This window comes from Panthera pardus, unplaced genomic scaffold, assembly GCF_024362965.1.
Source record: "Panthera pardus isolate Hobbes unplaced genomic scaffold, ASM2436296v1 HiC_scaffold_7, whole genome shotgun sequence".
NCBI lineage: Eukaryota > Metazoa > Chordata > Mammalia > Carnivora > Felidae > Panthera > Panthera pardus.
This window is the reverse complement of record NW_026527002.1, coordinates 15,725,005-15,750,496: the sequence shown is the minus strand read 5'-3', so window position 1 is coordinate 15,750,496 and position 25,492 is coordinate 15,725,005.

Below are 25,492 nucleotides of genomic sequence, written 5' to 3'. Positions count from 1 at the left end.
GTTTAAAGAACACCAGGTGGAAGTGGCTGATCGGGATGAGTCTGTTACGTGGAAGGAAATGTTTGCTCAAAATAAATGAAAGGCAAACATTTACATGAGCCCCATCTTTTTGTCTGTGTGGGTAGACTCCTGTTTCCTGCTGCAATATTCTCTGGTCCTGGATTCTGTCTTTTACATTCACTGTGTATCGATGAGGTTCCAGAAGGAGCATGATGAACTGAGTGACTTCCACTGTTTTATTTTCTTCTTCACAATCTTTTGATCATAAGCAATTATTGTCTCTTTTTCTTGTGCTTTCTGCATGCCAACCTGAAATCAAAAGGGGCCGTCCCCTTGCTGTAGGAGAGAGAAAGCTGAGCTTCCTGGACGTGCTTCTCCTTGTTGCTGGGCCAACTGGCAAATTTTACGTGTCCCACTGAGCTTCACAGTGTGTTGTCAAAAGCTTGGTTTTGTGAGTTGACTTTTGATAGGCACTTACTGTATCTTACCTGTCAACGCCGCAGTGGACTTCCTCATTTACAGCATGTGGCTTGCAAGCACAGACCAAACCCTTCAAGCCAAGAAGAGTCCTACAGAGCACATGGCTCCCCTTTCCAGCTCTCTTCTGCTCATTGTGCTTGTCAGACACATTCTCCCATGCGTGGACTTTTGTGGTGTGTATCAGTGTATGTGTTTCTGTGCGTGTCATTTCAGGGTAGATAAAAGGATCAGAACCATTCCCGCTGTTAACGCAACAAAGGCAAAAACGGAACTTTTTGTTCCGGTATCGTAAGAAGGAATTACTGGCTATTGAGGGCAATTGTTCCCAGGGCTATAAACTAGTTCACGATTTCTCAGCTTACAGGAGAGAGTATGAAATGCTTACCACAAACTGAGTCAGCACTCAGAAGCACAGCCTTTTTAGTCCACGTGTTTTGAAATATCATGGCCTCCATCCTCTACTAGTAGGACACTAAAGTTTACTTCTCTAGCCTCTAAGACTCCCGGGGAAAAGGATCACAAAATCTGCAGCAGCTTCAAATTCATCTTTTCCAGAGCCAAATGAAATACAAATTCCAAATGTTTCGAGTTTTATTCTAGGTTTAGAAATAACACTTTTTCAAGTCAGTTCTAAATTTGACAACATCCCCTCTCTCATTGCTAGAAACAAGGCTGGGCTGGGCTGGGCTGGGCTAGGGATGGGGGGACCCTGAGTATTACCCGGAATGACCGCTTCTCCATCCATCACAACTATATGGGAATCTCTGAGGGAGGGGCCCTTTCATTTATTGTAAAAAATACTGGTAATGGCGTACTGAAAAATTGTTTGATGGAATTTCTTTGGGGCATTCTTAGATCTCATTAGCCATTCCATTTGAAATGGGCAGTAGTCATTCCTGTCATTACTTTCCTCATTTAGCTCTTGGCTACACATTTGGGTGTGGAAAGGAGGCTTGGTAAGGAAACATGGGCATTGAGATATCACTGTGGCCTCTTCTCTCTTCTTTCAGGGTGGCCTAGAAGTCTTGGGGATGGGGAAGGGGGAGACTAGTATATGTAGAACTGGGGGGCTCTCAATAGTCCTCATGTTCCCCTCAGATGGTGCCACTCCTGGTGTCACTGTGGGCAGGTGCTCCTGCCTTACCAAGGGTGGAAAGCATATGGCAGAGCCAATTTAGTAAGCTTGGCAAGGATGCTGTTTAATAACTTAGTCATCATGTTGGGCAAGTGGGCTCATGAGGTGTACTCTGAAAATACCTTTGTTCATCTCCCCTATTGTTTGCTTTTCTCCTGTCCTAAGGGCCAGCTCATGATTTTCCGGTTACTTCCAGATAGCAAAAGACCCTCTGATTATCATCAGTGATTGATTTCAGTTCAGTAATTAATATATCAGACCAGGGTAGGGTAAAGTAATGAGTAAAACACCTGTTTCCATTTAATGGTAAACTTTTTCCTTCAGCTTGAGCCAGCTGCGGACCACCCCCCTGCAGGCTTGTGGGGGCTACTGGCGTGCTGGTGCTGGTCTTTTGCCACTTGCCCCATACAGTGCTCTGCCGCTCCAGGGCTGGAGTTGGAGATGATGTGGAAGAAGAGAGAGAGAGACAGGAAGGTCTCGCTGTTGGCATGGGTGCTTCCTGGATTTGGGAGATTTGTAAAACTACATTTCTCTTATGGGAAATAAGAGATGCACACACAAACACACACTCACACGAAATGACTGGGGATTTCTTACCTGCTAATGTGTCTCCCCTGGTTGGTCACATATATATGGTCCTCAGCCCTGGAAGTTCAGCAGTTCATACCCTGATGGGGTCTCTTCAGCTATCTAGGTAGGTCCTACATTAGTATCGTGCTGGTTTTTCTTAAATGGCAGGCCACATCTGGGGGCACTCAGGAATCCTTTGCCCCACCAAACCCTGGGAGCATATGCAGGCTTTGACAACCATCTTTACTTCACCGTCAGGGCAGCTGGCCATCATCTTCCCCCCTTTGGAAATCCAGAGTCAGACACCAGGTCATGGTGTCTCCCAGCCCTAAAGAATGTATGTCAGGCTTTCAGAGGGATCCCACTGAAGTCCTTTCCTTAAACTTAAAGAGAGGGGCACACACTGATTTACATTCCCAAGTTCCTTGGGGGAGGGTTGGCACTCACAGCATACAGCCGAGCAGATCTCCAAAAAGTCCTCTTATAATCAAAATTCTTTTTTCAGTCCCCCAATCCTTCCTAGGCTGAGGATGGGTAGTCAGCAGTGTTAAATAACAGTTCCCACCAAGTCCCATGCATGTTCTGATGGGTGGCCTTGTGTATCTCACTTTGAGATATGATATTTATTGTCTTGGGGCCTCTGCTGAAATTAAAGTCAAAATGGTTTATTTAGCATCTGGTTACATTAAATCAAAGTTTGAATTTGAAAATCCAGTGTTATGATTGTATGGATATGTGAATATCTATGCCCTCAGTTGAACAACTTAAAATTTAAAGTTTCTCTTGTGCTTCCTCTTTAATTACATGTGCATTTGAATGAAGAGTTCACAGGGGAAACAAAATCTTCCCAAAGTAGAGAAGTTCTGTTGCCCATTTCTAACTAGGTAATATTGTGAGGAAACCCTTAAATAGCATTAAGATGTAGACAAAAGAATTATTGAATAGTTTTGACCCCTTTTTCTAATAACATGATCTTCAACAGCAAGGTGGAAGAGTATTCACAATGGAAGAGGTGATATTAACAACACAAGCAATAATTAGACGGCCAATACTTATGGAACATTCATGCTGTTTCAGATGCTGGGCTAAGTTCTTTGAGGAGTTTGGCTTTCAGACCCTCACAACAACCTATGTGAGGTGCACGTTATTACTCTCATTTGATGGAGTTTTAATAACTTGTCCAAGTTCATATAGACTTCAATCCAGGAAATCTAACTTCATAGCATATTTTCTTAGAAAAATAGAAAACGATTAGGAGTGATTGGAGTTCTGAAAAGAAACTTCCTGTAAAACAGGGGGTTCTAGAGTTTTATATACTGTCATATTCCCTTGACTTCACTTAAGTTCAACCATTTCATTGAATTTACTTATTTTAAATAATCTTGCCCACTGAATATGGTCTGTTTCTATAGGCACGGAAGTATCAGGACAAAAGGCAAGTTGTTTTTTTTTTTTTAACTACTTTATTGAGGTATGATTGACATGTAAAAAGCTGTACATATTAAATGTATACAACTTGATGATTTTGTGGATAAGTATACATCTCTGAAACCATCACCACCTTCAATGCCATAGATGTATTTATCACCTCCTAAATTTCCTCTAGGCCTCTTTGTTATTTATTTATTTATTTAGTGGTAAGAACACTTAACACAAGATCTACTCTGTTGGCATATTTTAAGAATACGATATAGTGTTGTTAGCTATAGGCATTATGTATATAATAGATCTTCAGAACTTATTTATCTTGCGTAACTGAAACTTTGTTCGACCATCACCTCTACATTTCCCTCTCCCCGCAGCCAAATGAGGAAGTTTTATAACAATAGTGCTAAAGGGCCTCCTGTGAACTTCCTTTGCTCCTTTCGTCAACCTTTAAGAAACTTCCATTTAGTGCATTTCTTTCAATGAAAAGTGTTGAGTGCCATTTCATTGCTACTTACTGACTGGCTGATGGTTATTTTTTTTTTTGAACGTCAAGGATTTCTTAAGTTGATATTTAAAACATGGGATGGGCAATGTCGTAGTCCTGTTTTGTTGGCTTCCTAAATAAAGGGAAAGGACGTGTCTGAAACTGACCACACAGAAAACTTAAGTGGACCAATACACAGTGGACATTAATGATGGTCTTTTTCTTCACAGGCCTATGAATGGGATAGCTTTGACTTAGTCTGTACCCCTTTCCCTCCTGGATAAGGAAAGATGTGTTTAGGTCAGGTTATATCTTTCACAGCGATTCTTTTTTTTTTTTTTTCTTTTTAATCTTTATTTACTTTTGAGAGAGAGAGAGAGACAGAGTGAGAGCAGAGGAGGAACAGAGAGAGAGAGAGGGAGACACAGAATCTGAAGCAGGCTCTAGGTTCTGAGCTGTCAGCACAAAGCCCTACGGAGGGCTTGAACTCATGAACCGTGAGATCATGACCTGAGCCAAAGTCAGACACTTAACCGACTGAGCCACCAGGTGCCCCAACTTTCACAGTGATTCTTAACCAGGCAAGTTAAGAATCTTGCTGGCTGATTGTATGTGTGAGTTTCAGAAACCATAGTGAAACAGCAGACTGAGTATGACAAAGGATGCATGAGTGGAAATATTTGGGCAATGTGAATATGGAGCCAATGTAGGGACACTGATTCCTGTGGCTTTTGCCTCTAGAAGGAACTAAACAAACTACACTGCCTTTCCCCACCCTCCCATCTCATGCTTTAAGATGTTCTCTAGGTTGTACTGAGACCCATTCTCACCATATCACTTTTTGTCATTTTGAGCACCTTTGCTCTAAAAGTACTCTGGCTTCTTATGAATTTCCTGAAATGAGAATGATTTTAAAGTAGATCAAGATAGACTTTCCAGGTTAGTAGTGGCCTTTTCTCCCTTTCTGCCCTGAGCCACCTAAAATTTTAAATTTTCTCAATATCTTATAAATCTTATGACGATTGTAAATAGATGGAAAGATCTTTGGAAAACCATGCCATTTTATTGTTGTGTTAAATATAATCCGAGAGAAACCAGTGTGTCAGATTCAGGATAAGTCCCCCAGACCTCCTATGGACATATGGCTTCCCTTAAGAATTTCCTATATGGAATGATTTATTCTCTCCTTTGTTCAATAAATATTTGTTGAGCATCTACTATGTCTCAGTCACTTTTCTAGGTATGGGGGTACAGTGAACAAAACGAAACAAAATCCCTGCTTTAATTGAGGTTATAGTCTCATGAGTGGAATCAGAAAATGAACAAAATAAATTAGTAACATACATTGTGTGTTAAAGATACTTGCTATGAAGAAAAATAAACAGGAAGTGGGGCTATAAATGCTGGGGTGGGGGATGGTGGTTTAATTTCAAGTAAGAATATTAAGGAGGACTTACCGGTAAGATGATATTTGAGCTGTGTAGAGATTGGGGAAGGTACTGGAAACATCATGACTTTTAGGAGATCTGCTGCTAGAGAGGACTCCTTTGGCTTGATCCTCTCTGGAATCAGTTCAGAACTCAACTGACTCTCAAAGTGAGGTCACAGGCAGTGGGACTTTCAGGAAAAAAAATGGTGGAGAGGAAAAAATTCTTCACTGTAGACTGGTGATGGGTTTAAACACCTACCTTTCACTCCCAAGGAGCTGCTATTCTGTTTTGTTTCTCAGGTATAGAGTCCTGTGTCTCCTTGAGTTGACTATTTATGCAAAATTTAGCCAACTCTAACGTGAGACAGTGTACAGTTCACATAGGCCTCCCCTCAGTTTTGATGCCAAGTGCAAATTTGGGGGTTTCTCAGACCACCATCAGGTTTGAAAATTCACCGAAAATTCACTCACAGAACTCCCTGAAAACTGTTATACTCATGGTTATGGCTTATAACAGATGAAAGTCAGCTAAGGGAAGTGATGCATAGGGCAGACTCCAGAGGCATCCAAACGCTGAGCTTCCAGTCCTCACCCCATGGATACACAGACAGCATTAACTTCTCCCGGCATCCACGTGTGGCAGCGTTGCACGGAGCATTGCCAACAGGGGAAGCTCACCCGAGCCTGGGTGTCCAGAGTTTTTACTGACATTCAGTCACGTATTGGCCACATGGCTGTCCTTTAGTCTCCAGCCATTCTGCATATTAGGTTGACACCCTTAGTCTCCAGTTCCTCCAGGGAGCAGCAGATACCATGTGGCCTAACAGAAATCACATTTTAGACTGCCTGGGGGCTTCCTGTTAGGCATGGCATTTCAGGACCTGAGAGATCACCTATCAGTAGCTAAGGGCAAAGGCCAGATCTCCCTTTTGGATAAGGCTAATTCTTCACCATACAGTCTGTGATACACCGTTATTTTTTTCCAACCTGTTTTGCTTTTATAACATCACTCGTTACTGCTGTTCGTTAAAAATCCACATGATAGGTGAAGAGGCAGAAGCAGAGCCAGGGAGCCCTTCATCTGTACACACGAGGGAACCACATATTTCACATTTGCATCTTAAGTTTCTTTACTATTGAATATATAGTAGATGGCTTTAAATAACATTCTTCTTATAGTCTTTTGTCCCTTTTTGGGGCAAGAGGGAAAACATGGATCCATGGACAAAAATATGTATATATTCTGCACAAAATCATTGAAGGTAAGTAAACTAATAGCACATAGATTTAAATGTTTACTGGTTTGTGTCAGTGTCTGGTTATACAATGAATAATTCATATCAAACTAGTAGAATGTAACATTTACATAAAATAATACTTTGCAAATTTATGGTAAGTACTAATTACTTGCCTTATTTGCCATGACTATGATATTAAATATTCATAAAAATGTGATTATTTCTTTGATTTGGCAGGCATTTAGATTTCTCTACAGCTTTTCACACTGCTAATTTTAATCCAGTAAATTATCTGGAAGAAAACAGTATGCAGCCTAAAAACTGTTCAAAATTCACTCCAACATTGAGCACATTATGGACGTAATGATCCATTACAACCAAACTTCGAGAAGGTCTTAGAAGAAAACTGAGAATTAAACAAGGAAATATGGAGGCTATCGTCATGATTTGTCAGATGTGTTTATTAGGAGACTTTGTTACATATGCGATGGACAACCTTTAGAAGTACTATCCTGATACATAATACACACATCTTGAGATGTTTTGCTCCCGCCAGGGGCCAGTTTAAGAGAATTTACCAGGACTCTGCCAGTGTTCATTTCCCAGCTTGATGTTTAGTGAGATTATTTGTGAGGCACATTAATGCAAGAATCTGAACTGTGGGTATGTGTGCTAGAAACGTGATCCTTATGGGATCGGAGGGGGCACCTCCTCCCTTCCTACCTGCTCCTATTTAAGTTGTGGGTTCTCATATTTTTAAAAACAAAATCAGAGTTCCATGCCACAAGACTCATATCAGAGGAGATTGTACTGCACGACCTGATTATTTTATGTACTGTTAACTTATAATGATTCTAGTAATCATTTGGCATCTTTTTTTGTTTTTTGTTTTGTTTTTTGTTTTTGGTAGAGTGAGCACAATAATGAAACTATGTTATGGATATCCAGCATTCTCTGGTCCAAAAATTCAGAGAGGAAAAAGAGGGTTATTCTTGGGATCTGAAGGCCAAAGAACATAAGAGAAAAACGGAGGGGGTAAGAGAACAGGGGGAAAGACTGTCAAGTGTTATCTTGCTCATCAGAAAATAGTTGGAAGGAGCTGTCAGAGAAAGACCAGATACAGTGCTTCTCATGTTTATATCATGGCTGGTGTCACTGAAACTCTATGAGACAAAGACATTATATAGCCTAGAATTCCTTTGAGAGTTAGTATTCAACAGGGTGAGTTTTATTAATTCAGTGTCTGGAGCTAGAGCTAGGAGGTACTCCCAGATTTGTTCATACCTGTTTATGAAAGGTGCTTGAATCAGGCCAGGGCTACGATACTGAATAACAAAAAAAGTTGATAACTCTGAAAAGTAATGTGCTTAAAATATAAACCGCAAAACTGAAGATTTGTAACTCAAGATTGATAGAGAGGACATATAGACACAAGAAGGCAGAAGGTTAGGGCTCTTCTTCCACAAACATTAAGGAAATGTGAAATGAAAATTAAGACTGAAAATCTAAAAGGGTGGCAACTGAACAAAGCCTGTAAACCTGTAAGTATGACTGTGCTGCTTTGTCCTTAGAGGTGACTATGACCTGGCAACCAATGCTAACATCTTGGATGCTTAGTAGTATGTTGTGAAGAAAGATAGCTTGGTTCATTCGTTGTGCCAGGAGGCAACACAGCTTAGTCACGAGGTTGGGAGCAGACCCATGTGGGCACCACTTCATATGGATGTGACTTCTAATAAATTACTCAACTTCTCTCCGCCTCAGTTTCCTCATCTGAACTGGGGTAGAAAGAGTATTTGCCTCATAGGACTGTTGTGAGGAAATACTGAGAATGTTCATATAAGGGCTTAGCATTGTATCTGGCATGTAGTAAGTGCTTAGTAAATCTTAGCTGATATTACGACTATTACATATAGGAAGCTAAAACAGAAAAAAAATCAATTAGTTCAATGTCTATTCATGTGAAATATCATCAGATATTTGGCTGATGTTTGCCAAAATGTTTGAATTGACTGCACCCGTGATTTTGTGGTGGCAGAAAATTAGTATTGTATAGGTAAGTCAATGGTGGCCTCTTGGCTTCCCAACTCAGTCTTGGGTTTAAGCAGGAATGAGCAAAGCAGACATTTCAGTATGAGATTCAGGATGAACATTAGTTCCAGAGCACTTCTGATTCTGGTTGCTCTGGATCTGGAATCCATGGTTTCCATGGATTCCAAATCCCAGAGTTTAGGGTTATTACTTATAGATCCTTTAAGGAATCTGTGAACACCACCTAGAAATGGGACACAAAATTGTAGGTATATGCCTTTCTCTGGGCAGAAGGTCCATAACTTTGATCAGATTATTAAAGGGTTTATAACTCTTCAAATTTTCAGAATAACCAGTCTGGATCATGTGGGCTGTTAATGAGCACTACCCAGAAGCGAATAAGATTCCAGATTCCCGGTGTGGCTGGACTGTGATTAGGAGAGCGGGAATCTTGTCTGACTTTGTTTTGGCATTAGGAGGCTATCTAGAGTATGTTAGCTTTTTTGGCAAGCCACTTCCCATTGAGTTTGTACTAAACAAAACTGATATGGTCATTCCCCCAAATGTCACTCTTTAACTATAGCCACCTCATCCTTACTTACATAATTGTTATTTTGAGATCAAGTACCAGACTTTCCATTTATAACAAATGTTGCAATTGTGCTATATAATCATGTTAGATCTTCCCATAATTTTACTACATTGAAATAGTTTTGAATCCTGACTCTGTCATTCAATTCATTTTATGACACTCTAAATTTCCTTGCAGTCATAAATTTGATAATCATGCCATCTAAATAAATATGGAAAATCCTGTGTCCATTTAAGAAAATTCTATTTCTTTTTTGGAAAAAAATACATCCAGTCTTGATAAACTTTTTCAACACAAAACACTGTAATCATCTTCCTGGCAAAATAGGAATGATATTTACAGAACAATTTTTGAGTCCCTTGTTATAATGTTGAACTGATAAATTAGGGAAAAGCAGGAATAGATTAAAATATGTTACTCCTTTTTAGCCAAAGCCTTCTTGTGTCATTGTTTTGAAAATTAGCAATGATACATGAATATGATTTGCCTAAATTGAGGCTATAAAAAAAACAACGCAAAGAACGTTGTAGTAGAGTGTGAAACTATTCTGACCCAATTTTTACTTCCCTAACAAACCCACACAAAGTCCTCAGAAAATCTGCTGCAAGATGGCACAGTATAAAATAACTGTGTATAAGTTAACCCCACCCACATCCCTCTCCCCACCTATGTGCTGTCCCTACTTCTTACAACGAAAAAAATGTAAACTATGTGCTTGCTTGCTTTCTCTGAAGTCTATGCAGCACCTACCGAATTGCTTTTCCCAGCTATGCCCGAACCTTCTCAAGAGCCTGCTTACCAGGTTTGAGAAACAAAGCTGCCTTGAAATCAAAGATTCAGTCTCATGGAGCCTCTCCAGTTCCTGGTGCTAATCATAGAACTGGAGGCTGCTCTTTCAGGAAAGCAGAGCGTTCACGTTTTAAAGGGGAGAAAATCCTACCTTCCAAGAAAACTGCAGCGTATACCTCATTTCTGTTAGTCAGCTCTCCTGAAGCTCATTATTACGGTTGTTGTTGTTGTTATTATTATTATTATTTTATTATTATCCTGACAAGGATTTGTGGGTTCACCACAAGCATCTCCATGCTGTGGGCGGAGCGGGTAGAGAGTGCGGGAGGAGGGAAGTTTCCGGAAGCCAAAGGAAAACTGTGCACAGGGGGTCAGAGCGGTGCAAGGCTGCTGTTAGCAGCTGTGGGCACCATCTGACTGATCCGAGCACGTCCTCCGAGCTGCCTCAACAATATGTGGAGCTTATGGGGGATCCAGGCCCGGCTGCTGGGTGTCATTTCCTATAAAGAACAGGCTGAATTGGCGCCGTTCTGTCCTCGGCAAATGTGCCTGGCTGAACAAGTGTGGCCTTCATTTACCCAGAGTCTCTGAAAGGAACACAAAGGGCCGGAGGAGATGGGTTTCTTTGTTAACACGGAGATAACATTGTTTGCCTATGTTAATTTAAAAGGAGGACCCAAAACATCAGACATCTGGTTTTTAAAAGTCAAATCTGTGCTCTATACTTGGAGTTTTTCATTTAATTAAGAACATAAACAGGAAAAATGAGAGAAATCAGGTAGACAGTTTCCATTCGTGGGACTTTCACCCCAGCTAAGGTCAAACAGGTCCTTGATTGCGTTTAAAATGCTCAGCTTTTGTTTTGCAGATGGTGCAGTTGACCAATGCTGCCATTCCTTGGCTGGATAAAGAGAGGTCAGCTCTCTGGAGCCTGGGATAGTTTTTCTGACAGCGTAGAGAGTATTAGCCCGAGCTGCTTGAAATATGTGATGTCTAGAAACAGTGAGAATAGTGTTTGTTGTAGCTTATGTGTGCATTGTGTCGGCTTTTAACTGTCGAATCAGAGGTCCTACTCTTTAAATATCACTGCACTGCCCTGTCACTTCTTTGCCACTGGGAAAGAAATTGCAGAGACCTTAAAGAAGAGTCAGTCATTAGTCAACTGGTACCCAAGAGCGTCATTGAGTTTCAGGAAGAAAGAACTGAAGACAACGCAAAATAGTGCAGGGCAGATCAGCACACCTTTTGCCTAGCACCGTCTAGGGGAGAGTTTACATTCTGAGGCTGAAAAATAAGCACAGACTAACAGTGTATTCGTTTCCCAAGGCCACCAGAACAAAGTACTAAAAAAGGGTGGCTTAAAACAACAGAAATTTATTGTCTCACTGTTCTAGAGGCTAGAAGTCTAAAATCAAGGTGTTACCAGTGTTATGCCCCTTCTGAAGCCTCCCAGGGAGGATCCTTCCTTGCCTCTTCCAGCTTTCTCGGAGCCTCACATGTTCCCTGGCTTGTGGCAGCCTATCTCCAGTCTCTGCTTCTGTCTTCACATGGCCTTCTCCTCGTGTCTCTGTGTCTTCACATGGCTGTCTTCCTTTTCTTTGTCTCTTTTTTCTCATAAGGACACAGTCATATTGGATGAACAGTCCACTCTCTTTCAGTGCGACTGCCTCTTAACTAATTGCATCGGGAACCTACACCATTTCCAAGTAAGGTCACATTCTGAGGTGTGAGGTAGGTGTTAGGACTTTAACTTAGCTTTTTTTTGGGGGGGGGACACAATTCAACCACTAGCACACAGCATAAAATAAAGAAGTGTAGACTGAAGGGGAGTTAAGAAATGAGCCCAGTGGGAATTGAACCCTATAACTCTTCATTTCATGTTAGGTCTAAAGTTGTTAGGAATTGGACTAAGCGATGGGGGTGCTGGTGTGGGATTTGGCAGAAGCGACTGCAGGCAGAAATTTAATACTTAGAGATGTCAGGAACTATAGAAAGGCGCAGTATTAGAACGAGCAAGGTTTCTAAATGAAGGCCATGCCGAGGCAAAATTTGTTGACACCGTAGATGGTCTTTGGGTCTGATGAATCAGAAAAACTCCGTGAGAATGCTCTGTCACACAATGAAAGTGGCTTTGTGTACTGCGTCATGTAGTTTTAGGGGTAACAAAGCCTGTGTTCAGTCAAAAGTAAATACAAAGCACATGTTCAGTGTCAAGTTCTATATTTTGAATATACAAAAGTAATATGAAATACATGCAGTGAAAGAAATCTAGCCAGAATGGTTTGGGAATAGGTATAATTGTGGTGAATTAAAATACCTATTTTATCAGGAGTCTCATTATATCACCATTCTTATTTCTTAGTCTGGGACGCTTTGAGGAGATGATACAGTTACTGCTGGATTTTTCTCAGCTTACTAGCAGCTAGAAGATGAAAGATGACAATTTCCCCTTAGGGTCCAATTATTTGTTGTTTTACCTTAGCAATTACCTTTCCTGAGTGCCATGTGTAAAAGGAACAACTCAATCACCTTATCACAAATGAAACCAAACTAAAGAAGACATTTATTGATTGTTAATATGGAGGGAACAGTAATAGAAGACACAGTACAGATTGTGTTCCCAAGACTGTACGGGTCGTGTCTTGGACATCCTTCCTTTGTGCGCCCGGGTCCAGTTCTTCAGCAAAGCCAGGAAAGGATCACACAGGAGGAGGACACTGATGCCACCTGCCCAAGGTGATGCAGGAGTTAAGTGGAGTGTGTCAGGATTCAAACCTCCCTTTTCTGAATTCAAGGTCTGTACAACCATTACCTGCTCTTCAGCAACTAATGGCTGATGAGGAGGTAGAGCTTTTCAAGGTTGTACAAATAGTGTGAACAGAAGCAAAAAATAATCTATTCCAAAACACTTTTTATTGGGTGCCAGCTATGTGCCACATGCTTTAAAAGATAGACATTTTTACTCATTATATAATTAGTTAAGCTAGACACTTTTATATGCTATCTCTTCTCACAAAACCATACAACGTATTATTCCCATTTTCCCAACTGATACGGTTTTCAGAAGGCAATACAGATAGTAGTTGTTGGCGGTGGGCTTTGCACGATTGCAAGTGGTAAGTAGACAATGGCAATCGTTTTGCATTATCTGGAACAGAAGCACCTTGTTAGTGAGCGTGAGAGATAAAATTGGAAGTGTGTGGGCAATTGGTGGAGGGTTCTGCATGTAAGCCTGAAGACTCTATCTACAACAGCGATATTACCAAGCAACTGCAGATTTTGAGCAGCTGGTTAAAGTGATGAAAACAATATTGAAGAAGAGGAATCCAACATTTATGAGAGGAGAAAATAGAGGCAGGGAAACCAGCCAGAAGGTTTTACAGTAATTGAGGCATAAGTTGAATTAAACCTTCTGTGTGTGGGGGCTGTGTAAAAGAAAAGAAAGGGAGTTTGTTTGTTTACACCTTGTCTCATTCCAAAGAAGACTTTAAGATAGTTTGCAAGAATCTATGAAGTACAGCAGAAGAGTGCAGAAGAGTGGCATGGGGAAAAACATAAAAACAAAGGTTATGAGATAGAACCAAGGCCAGTGCATTTCTGATGTGGAAAACATTCTTCTCATCTACAAAGTAATTCATTCAGTAAGGGAACAAATCTATGTATTCCAGGAATACAACTCTGTCCCACTGGCTTAATGCAGGGGTGAATTTTAAAGTGTGTAGAGGAATTTTGGGGGCTTCATACTCTTTAGACAATCCAAAACTTGCACAAATTTTGATAAATATTGCATGGCAGTATGTTCAAGTAACAGGACTGTTCTTCCTGTATGCCATAGATGAAAATCAGAAACATATTCCTTAATTAAAGTTAAGCTGGGTAGGATTGTTTTTGACATCTCCTTTGGAGAAAGGAGATATGCCTGGGTAGACCACAGGGGAGTCAAGAGTATGCTTGGGAAGGATAAAGATTCTCATTAGAAAAAAAAATGCATTGGGGTGCCTGGGTGGCTCAGTTGGTTAAGCATCCAACTTTGGCTCAGGTCATGATCTTGCCATCTGTGTGTTTGAGTCCCATGTCGGGCTCTGGGCTGACAGTTCAGAGCCTGGAGCCTGCTTTGGATTCTGTGTCTCCCTCTCTCTCTGACCCTCCTATGCTCATGCTCTGTCTCTCTCTCTCTCTCAAAAATAAATAAACATAAAAAAAGAAAAAAAAAAGCATTAAATAAGTGGTGATCATGGCCGCCAATTTCAACTTCATGTAACATGTCCATTTGAGAAAATTTTAAGGCAAATGTAACTAATATCGCAAACATGTCTACATAAACCATAGTTTTAGTTATTCTAGTTTTATGCAAAACTTCTTCCTGGATGCCCTTCAAACAGACTGTGACACGTGTGTTAGGAATGAGCTAACTTTCTGTGTGGTATAGGATAAGGATTAAATTAAAGCCACTAGGTGATGAATCAGCAGGTGTCAGAGCACAATGGGGAGAAGTGAATGAGGCTCTATCCTTAGTCTGTTCCTGTTAGACACTACTGGGATTCTTAGTTGCAAACGACAAAATCCTTACTTCTGTTGGTTAAAGCAGAAAAAGAATTAGTCAAAAGAATTTTGACTGGTACTCTCAATAAGAAGTACACTTTGCCGTGTGGTGTTCACATATCTGTACATGTTTTTATATCTACATAAAACAAAGTATGAGTGCCGCAATACTTCTTGCTTTATGAGATTTGAACATTCTTCCTGTTCCGTTCTACTTTATCTTAAGAAATTGCTGGATGTGATTGCCTAAATTGATTTTACATCTTACTAATTGGTTGTGAACAATGGTTTAAAAAACACCCTATTAAGGATTGTCAGGTGGCTCTGGAATTTCTGGGATTGGAGAGTGAGGTTGTATGTGATACAGCCAGTCACAGTGCTAAAGGCATGCCATGGCTCAGCTTGAGTGAGTCACTGTTGCTTCTACCACCTGGGCTCATATCCTTGATATGGAACACCAAATCTAGAAACTCTGCTATAATTTTCTTTAAAAAAATTTTTTTTAACATTTATCTATTTTTTGAGAGACAGAGAGGGATAGATCATGAGTGGGAAAGGGACAGAGAGAGAGGGAGACACAGAATCCGAAGCAGTCTCCAGGCTCTGAGCCGTCAGCTCCACGTGGGGCCTGATGTGGGGCCCGAACCCACGAACCGTGAGATCATGACTTGAGCCGAAGTTGGATGCTCAACCGACTGAGCCACCCAGGCGCCCCTCCACTATTATTTTCCACTAAAGCCAGACACATCCTTTGTCACCCTACTCAGAAAAATGGATTCTACCACAGTCTGGCTTCCTCAGGTTGCTTAATTCCAAATTGAAGGCTCCCATGAGTGTATCTATTGGTGGAGCCTGATGTGTTGGTGCCCTAGCTGCAAGAAAAATACATTTTCTGTCTTCTCTCTTGGGAAGGCAAAGCTTATGTGGTGGGGAAACCCCCAAATATACAGAGTTTGTTGTGGAGGTGTTAGGCAGGTAGAAATATGACAAATGCTTGTTATATCCCAGGTAAGTGGTGGTTTACACTAAATTGATTGCAGAAAATGATTCACATTGAGTGTTTCTTATTCTTCATGATTGTTATAAAATTGAGGGTATGGAAGAGAAGAAGTGCAGAGCACCAGGGACTGAGTCTTGAGCCACAGCAAAAGGTCACAGTGACTAGTAGATCCTAAGCAATATACAGTAGTTGCTGTTACTGGTTTTGAACAGAGAGAATTTTTTCAGAAACCGTACCACTGTCTCATCGGCCAGGGCTTGACAGAGACTATTTCACATTTCAGACCAAGCCAGTGTATGGTAATCATACCATCTTCTTTTTTCGGGGAGCTTCAGATTATGTTTGTATTTCAAATTGACAAAATTCTTGATTACCGCTAGCACTGTGGTGTGAAGATCTTTATTAGGTCTGGACTCCAGATGATTACAGAAAACTCTCAAATAGATCATGATAGTAGGAAATGGACAAAGAAGGAAAGATTAGACACATTTTCTTTCTCTTAGACATGGCCTGACAGCATGTAGATGGCTCTTAACAGGGGCGCCTGGGTGGCTCGGTTGGTTAAGCGTCTGACTTCAACTCAGGTCATGGTCTTGAGGTCCGTGAGTTCGAGCCCCGCGTTGGGCTCTGGGCTGACAGCTCGGAGCCTGGAGCCTGCTTCTGATTCTGTGTCTCCCTCTCTCTGCCCCTCCCCCGTTCATGCTCTCTCTCTGTCTCAAAAATGAATAAACGTTAAAAAAAATTAAAAAAAAAAAGATGGCTCTTAACAAATGTGATTCTGGCAAAGACTGTCAATTATGGTAATAAAATGGGTGAGGAGAAGCTGCTAGAATATAGATATGACCTTTGTTATTATAATTATCATCAGTGCTGTGCATAATACCCAGAAAGCAGAACAAGTGACTTAACTAAGGCATAATTGTTCATGGTAATAATATTGATGATGTATTGTTTGTATTATGCTGATTTGATTTGGTGGTGGTGATGGTGGGGGTTTCCTAGGGAAATAAAGATACTAGATTTCATCCAATCAGAATTTGTTGAGCACCTGTTAATAGTACTTAGGTTCTGTTCCTTATTAAGTCCATTGTTCTGAAAGAGAGAGTGTAGCTTGAATGATTAAACCTAAATGTGGTCGTCATTTATCTAGGGCTAAATGTTAGTTGCTTTAAAGGATAAAGAAAAAGAAAGATAAATCATGAAATATGTGCCAAAAAATAGGCCAGATATCATTATCCTAAATCTCAGAGCTCACTTCAGGGTTGAGAAGTATTTTAGGATATGTGTTCATAATTGAATGTTGCTGGTTCAGTATGGCTGGAGGAAAACACACAAGTCTGCTGTTTGGTCTCACTTTAAATTTATGACCCCTGAACCAAGTGAGCCCTTAGTGCTACCCTGTGATCTTACTACATTTCCCTAATCAATTCATGTTCTTGATCTCCTACACGATTATTTCACACCTTCTCCTCTCCAACAGATCTCCAACATAACCTCTCCTTGCATTACTGTCTACTGATAATTTCCCATCATTGAGAAACATAGATGCAATCTGAAGAGAGCTTTCATACACTCCCACTCTCAAATCTACCAACCTACTTGCACTTGGACCCACATCCTCTTCCTTTTGGCCTATAATAATAAAAGAACTATCCACACTTAAAAAAAAAATACATTGTATCCCACCCCTTCTTGCCAACTCAAGACATGGCACCTCTAGTGTGCCTCCTGTCTCTTAAATTTTTTTTAAGTTTATTTATTTTGAGAGAGACAGCACATGCATGCATGAGCAGGGGAAGGGCAGAGAGAGAGGGAGAGAGAGAATCCCAAGCAGTCCTCTCTCTTAAATTACTAATCACCCTTGATTTCTGGATAATTCCCATTATCACACAAATATACTATTGTAGTCCTCTGTATTTATCATGTTTCTAGCTTCTGTAAACTTGATCCTTTAATATCTCATTCTGGACGTACCTCATTCTGGACAACTGATAATATGCCTGAGTCATCTTGCTTTGGCCTCCTGCCTTCCATGTTTACACCCCACTGCCTTCCAGGAACCAATCAATCAATCAAATACAAACCAGCCAATCTGGAATCCACACCCACAACCACCTCCTATATGAGACTCTCATACTCTGGGCCACTGTATACCTGCCCTCATGACTCCAGGGTCAGGTATCAGACAATAATGGGTAGCCCCTATGCCCTGGAGCCCACTGAAAGTACTTAAACTAACCAATCCTAAGCCTTCTTGCCTTGCCTGACACTTTCTTTCTTGCAGAAATCACAATGAAGGTCTCTCTCTCCTCTGTCTCACAACTGACCACCATGTTTCTCAGTGTGGTTTCCTCATGGCATTATGTGTACCCCTCTGGATCTGTGAGTATATAACAAACCATCTTGAGAAAGAATCTCAAACAGGCTTTATGCTTAGTGCTGAGCCTGACACGGGGCTTGATCTCACAATCCTAGGACCATGACCTGAGCTGAAATTAAGAGTCAGATGCTCAACGGATTGAGCCACCTGGGTGCACCTACTTTTTCTCTCCTGTCTTTCTATTATTTCTTAAATTCCCTCTAGTCAGTCTTTTGTCTTTACCACTCTGACAGATTCTGTTATCACAGTGGCTGTTGACTTCTGTCTTGTCAAATCTAAGAATCCTCATTTTATTTAGTATTTCTGTATCATGTGATGCAGGTGATTGCTCCCTTCTTGAAAAGATTTTTCTCACTTGCTCTTTTCACTCTCTCTCCTGGTTTCTCCTTATCCACCTTGCCTTCTTCCTTAGACTTCATTTCTCTTCCCTCTATACTTAGTTCCCAGGTTAGCAATTCTTAAACTCTTTGGTCTTAGACTTCTTTACACTCTTAAGAACTGTTGAGGATCCCAAAGAGTTTTTACCTATGTGGATTATTTCTATTGTTAATTATCGTATTAGAAATTGAAACTTAGAGGGGTGCCTGGGTGGCTCAGTCAGTTAAGCGTCTGACTTCAGCTCAGGTCATGATCTCGCGGTTTGTGAGTCCGAGCCTGCGTTGGGCTCTGTGCAGACAGCTCAGAGCCTGGAGCCTGCTTCAGATTCTGTGTCTCCCCTCTGTCTGCCCCTCCCATGCTCATGCTCTGTCTCTCTGTCTCTCAATAATAAATAAATGTTAAAAAAAATTAAAAAAAAGAAATTGAAACTTAGAAATTAAAAAAAATTATTAACTTTGTTTAAAAACAACAATAACAAACCCATTACATATTAATATAAATAACATGTTTTTATAAAGAATAACTATTTTTCCCCAAACACAAACATTTTATGAGAAGAGTGGCATAGTTTTACATTTTGCTAATCTCTTTAATGTCTGGGTTAATAGAAGACAGGTGGATTTTCACATCTGCCTCTGCATTTAATCTACTGCCACAACACATCTGATGTAACCCCTAGAAAACTCTACTATATTTTTGTGAGGGAAAAGGAATGAAAAAGGTACATGTTATCTTAGTGTTGTTGTGAAAATAGTGCTGACCATGTGAACCTTGTAAAAGAATCTTGGAGATCTGTAGAGGTCCCCGACCATGTTTTGTGCATAGTTTTCCTAGGTGACCTCACCTGTGTCCTCAAATGCTATCTCTCTGCTGGTGCTTCTGAAAGTTTTGCATCTCATTCCAGATGACTTCTGTGAATGCCAGGCGATATATAATCAAATTTCTATTTAACATCGACTCTTGGTCTAAGAGACAGTTCAAACTTAACATGTCTCAACCTGAACTCAGTTTGCCCCCACAAACTTGATCATCCCACTGTTCCCCATGCCCATAAATGAATTCCAATTGTGGGGGCCAAAAAAAGATCATGTCATTCTTAACTTTTTTCTTTCATATTCCACATCAGATTCATTAGCAAATCCTACTAGCTCTATCTTGGAAATATGTTTCAAATACAACCTCTTCTCATGATCTCTGTCACTGCTCATCCTACTCTAAGCTACCAAATCTCTTGCCAAGGTTATTGTAATCAACCCCTAACCACCCTCCTGCCTTTACATTTCACATAGTTCTTCCTATCTGGCCACTTCTCCGCGGGAGTCAGCTTCTTTTAATGACTTTCCATCTGAATCAAAGTGATGAGGTTTTGGGGTGATGGTGGGGTTCAGAGCTGATGGCCAAGAAAGAATTCTTGACAACGTCTTTGGTGCAAAAAGGTGATTTTATTAAAGCACAGAGATAGGATCTGTGGGCAGAAAGAGTTGCACTGGGGTTGTGAAGAATGACTGGTTATATACTATGGAGTTAGGGAGGTAAAGTGAAAAGGGAGGCCTCTAGAAGGACATTGATATGCTAAAGAGGACTCCTAGTATGCCTGAGGACTTGCTATTGTCGATCTAAGGTTGTATTTTCTCTAGCAAGACATTAACATTAGGATGGTAGGGGATTCCTGGAGAAATGTTATAATCTCTATTTGCCCCAAGTATTTGTCAATGGGCTGCAGGTTATAAAGAAATTTAATTTTACATGCCATTTCTTTCTTGCCTTTGTTCCCCACATCACTGTGGAGGGGAAGGTGATATTAGGGGCTACAGGAAACTGAGTCTATACGTTTCTGGAGATTAGGCTATTGATAAGATTGCCTTTTTCTTGTAATTTACTATTTAGCGTCTACTCTTGGTCTAAGAGACAGTTCAAACTCAAGATATTTGTAAACGAATGGAGACTCCTGTCCTGCATGAGTGTAATCTCTATCAGTTAACCTTTTGTTTTCTTTCCTTTCCTTTGTTTTGGGCAGCCAGCAGTACCTGAGGAATATCACACACATCCCACATGGGTGGGGGTTATGCTAGCTTGTACTTTGCCTTCAGCTTGCCTTATTCTCCCTCATCAAAAGTAAAATCTAAAGCCCCTGCCATGGCCTGTAGGACTTCATTTCCTTCCACTCTTGTCTGCATCTCCTGGAACAGGAAGAGACTCTTGCTCTTCCTCAAACACACAAAATTTTCTCCTGCCTCAAGGTCTTTGAACTGAGTTCTCTTTGCACACACATGTGGCTCAATCCTTTGTTTCCTTTTAGGTCACTCCTCAGATGTGACTTTTGCTGACCACCCTGTGTGCTCTCATGATCGTTCCATCTCCTTCTACTACTTTATTATTCCTTATGCCTCATATAACTTGTCATCACTTGGTACACTACCTACTTATTTTTTGTTTGTTGGCTTTCTCTTTTCCCAGGAGAATATAAGTTTGAGGGCAGGAACTTTCTGTTTTGTTTATTGCCTGATTTATTGTTGATACTTGTGTGTCAAGGGCAATGTTGAAGTAGTGTTGATGGGGAAAACTCATGGAGACAGGAGCAATAACAGATCACTTTGTTGCTCATTGCATTATGGGGCATTTCAAAGAGATCTAGCAAGTACAGGTGTTAGACTTGGGGAAAAGAGTTCCTGCCACTTAGGCTATGGGCTTTTTAAGCTGCATGATTAGATAATCATCATCCACTTCCATTTCAAAGTGGTAGAACTATGGCTCCAGTCCTGTCCTGACAACTCTTTTTGTGTTTGGAGTAATAGCTAGCTCTTTCCTAGCTCGGAGAAGGAGGCTGCCAGTCAGATGCCATAGTTGTAGCTCTATGCTGTGACAAGGCCTAGCACAATTTGCCATGTAAGCCTTCAAGATTGGAAATGCAAGACTCCTTCCTGGGGCGCCAGTGGGGGACGTGGTCCAAGCATTGTGTTTGACTAGACATGATTGTCTTAAGTGCTGGGCCATGGTCAATAGCTGTTAAACTTTTTAGAAGACTAACTTGTTCTGGTCAGCTAGCCTTTAGGACAAGGTCACCTTTACCTGTCAACATGTAATAAATATTTATTGAATCAATTAAAATCCTCATGAGGCTGATTGTGTGTAATATAAACATTCCTCAACTTATGACCATGATTTATGACTGAGTACATAAAACAGGGAGGAACAGTGTTGGGGAAGGGCAGTTCTTTGGGATTCATAACAAGAGTCTTCGGGCCCCAGTTAGTATACTGGGAAAGGACTGGGCTACAGAGTTACCCTCTTAAGCAAATATAGTAAAATATTTTTCTTTAAACCAATGTAGTGGGCTGGTTTCTCTAATGTAAAAGCTATTGATGTCCTGACACTACCTATACTCAACCTTCAAACTTGATATTGCAGTTATAGGAGGAGCCAAGATGGCGGAACAGCATGGAAGCTTTTTTTGTGTCTCAGGTCCATGGAATACAGCCAGATCAACACTAAACCATCCTACACACTTAGAAAACTCATTGGAAGATTAACACAACAATCTGCACAACCTGAACCACAGAATTCACCAGGTATGCGACACAAAGAGCTGAACTTGGGGAGCAAGAAACCCTGAAAGGTAGGGAACCCCTTTTGCAGGTGGAGAGAGGATGGAGACTGGGGAGGGGCGGAGCATATGGGAAAAGCACCCTTCCCCAAAAGCAGCTGGAGAGAAAGTTATAATTACCACAGAGAAGATAATACAAACTCATTATATCTTTATTTAACAAATAGTGTTGTAGATATATTTGAAATAGACTTCTATTTTTAGTACATTATGGCTTAATAAGTTTGGGGGACTCTTCAGGTCTAGAAAGTTACTCACTTTTTTTTTCACCTATAAGAAAACATTTTTTTTTTAAGAAAACATTTTTAAGTTTATACAAGTTAAACTGGTAATTGGAAGGTAACCTGTTTATAATTTAGGTAATTTGTTCTTTAGGTAGTGTGTTTTCTCCCGTGGATATGGAGAAATGTGATTATGGTTCACATCCAAAAGTTGCTGTGAAGCCGCACTGGAGTAGCTCCCACAAAGAGAAGGAAGATCAAGAATCTATACATTAAAGAGTTAACTTAATATTCCATCATAGCAAGCCATACCATTTTCTTCTCAACTCCTTTGCACCCCTGTAATTTGTCTTATGTCCTGATCACATTACATGAACTGCCCACTCAGAGCCATCAGCTACCTGTTAATTGTCAAGGTCAATGACTTCTTTTCACACGTCTTCTTTCTCAGCTTCTCTGTAGTATTCCATAGGTCTTATCACTTCTTTTCTTCAACCCTTACCTCTTGTCCTAACACAGCACTGTTTTGATTCTCTTCCCAATTCCCTTCCGTCGTCTTTATTTGCTTCTCTTCTACTCATTGGCTAAATGGAGGAATTCTCCCCACATTCTGACCTTGGGCATCTCTCTTGTTTCTTTCTGAGTTTATGTTCATAGGCATACCATTAACATCTAGTTTTTAGCGAATCTCCCTCCTAAGCCTTCTTTTTTATTCTGTGTTGCAGAATCCTGTGCTCCAAAATGTGCAACTATTTACCATCGCTCACTTGCACCTCATTATGTTCAAAAATAATTTATAATCCTTCCAGCCCCAAACCTTGCAAACTGAGTTTTCTTTTTCTATGGAGAATCAAAACTAGGTAATCATTTTTGGCTTATTCACTCCATATATTGATTCCACATAGTTAGTTGGCAAGAAATGTGGGTTTTATATTCCAAATATTTTGTAAACCCAACTCCTAGTGCCACCTCCTTCTATCTCAATTGCACGATTGTAAAATACTTTCAACTAATCTTCCTGCCTCTAATTTCTTTCCACTCTAATTCCTTCTGACTCTGCTTTCTTATTAATCATAGTTAAGTTTAGCTGGTGCCAGCTCCTCATTATATATCAAATTCAGTATGAATTCCGTATTTGAGTTTTCATGGCATGCTGCAACTATAAGCCCTCATCTATCTTCCCAAGCTTATTTCTCTTTGCTTTCCTGTTTATACCCTGTCTGCCACGCCGACTGAACTGCTTGTCAGCTAGCCTCAGTGTTTTCCTCAAGTGGTTTCCCTGGATTCCCATGATTTCCTTACCCATCTCCCACTGCTGGAACCTCAAATGCCCTTCCACCTTAGACGCTGCCCTCTGGATGGTCTTTCTTTTTCTGTTTAATTGGATGTGACTTCTTCTACTTGAAAGCCCCAAAGCACTTTGTTTGTACTCTATTCATGGGACCTTCTATTTTCCATTTTCTCTTAGAGTCATGCGTATATTTACCTGTTTTTATTTCACTATCACATGAATTAATGTAAGAGATATTTGCTGAGTTCCCATTATGTGTCAGGTACTGGATTGGGCCTGGTTACTCCACTCTGAATAAGACAGATAGAATCCCTCTCCTCACAGAATTGAACATTCTAGATGTAAAATTAACCTCTGAAGTTACCCTCTAGAGTGGGTCAACCTTAGCCACTATTAACATTTTGGGCCAGATAATTTCTTGTTGTGTGGGGGCCATCCTGTACATTGTAGGATTCCTAGTAGTATCAGTGATCTGTACCCACTAGGTACCAATAGTAACTTCTCCCCAGTTGTGAAAACAAAAAATGTCTCTAGACATTGACAAGTGTTTTCTGGGAGAAAAGTCACCCTGGGTTGAGACCCCCTGCTTTACAATGTCTATCAGAGCTTTTTGTCAATTAATGTTGGTTGAATTAAGTTGAAATAACACCTTTTGTCTTCCCACTAGGCACAGCCCACTATGAGGGATGATAATGGTAGCAGAAAGAACATAAAATAAGGGACAGGTCTGAGAGACATATTGGGATGTCTCTTCTACTTACTAAAGTTTTGAACCACAGCTTATGTGTCACTGTGTGCCTTTTTTATTGATGTGAGGAACAAATGAATTAATACACAAAGCAATAGCATGTTACATGGGACAAAGTGCAAAGTAAATGTTCAATAAATGTTTGTTGTAAGCAACTTAGGGGATGAAGTATCTTCTTTTGTTAGGCTACAGTGAGAACATTTGCAGGCTGAGACACACATACATACTTAGCACTAAATTGGCATTACATATGGATTTGCTTTGCTTTGCTTTTTTTTTTTTTTTCTAGTAGGCCACATACCCAATGTGGAGCTTGAACTCACAGCCCTGAAATCAAGCATCACATGCTTTACTGACTGAGCCAGCCAGGTGCCCCAAATTGGCATTATACATGGAGAGAGCACAGATTAAACATACAAAGTTTTGAAAGGGTTTTGGAAAATAATGAACAAAGACAATTATGGTTATTTAGGAAAGATTTTGTTTTTAAGAAAGTGAATTTTTTGTTAGACTTTGAAAATATTAGGGGACCTGGGTGGCTCAGTTGGTTAAGCATCTGACTTTGGCTCAGGTCATATCTCATGGTTTGTGAGTTCTATTCCTGCACTGGGTGAGCTCATGCCCCACTTTGGGTGAGCACAAGCCCTGCATCAGGTGAGCCCTGCGTCTCTCTTTCTCTCTCCCTCTCTCTCTCTCTCTCTCTTTCTGCCCCTCTCTCACTTGTGCCCCCCACTCAAAAAAAAAATAAAGGATGTGTGTTAATGGGGAGGACAGGATGCAATGCCAAATGCCTGTAGTTTTCAGAATAATAGTGAGAGGATCACCATCTGCCCTAAGTTTTGTGGGCCTTGTTATTAATTATCCTAGTTATCACAGGTCACAAATGTGGACTTATCATTTATAAGTACTTTGTTTAGCATGCCCATATATCTTTGGATCAGCAGAATGGTACTCATGGTGGGGCGCCTGGGTGGCTCAGTCGGTTAAGTGTCCGACTTCAGCTCAGGTCACGATCTCGCGGTCTGTGAGTTCGAGCCCCGCGTCGGGCTCTGGGCTGATGGCTCAGAGCCTGGAGCCTGCTTCCAGTTCTGTGTCTCCCTCTCTCTCTGCCCCTCCCCCATTCATGCTCTGTCTCTCTCTGTCCCAAAAATA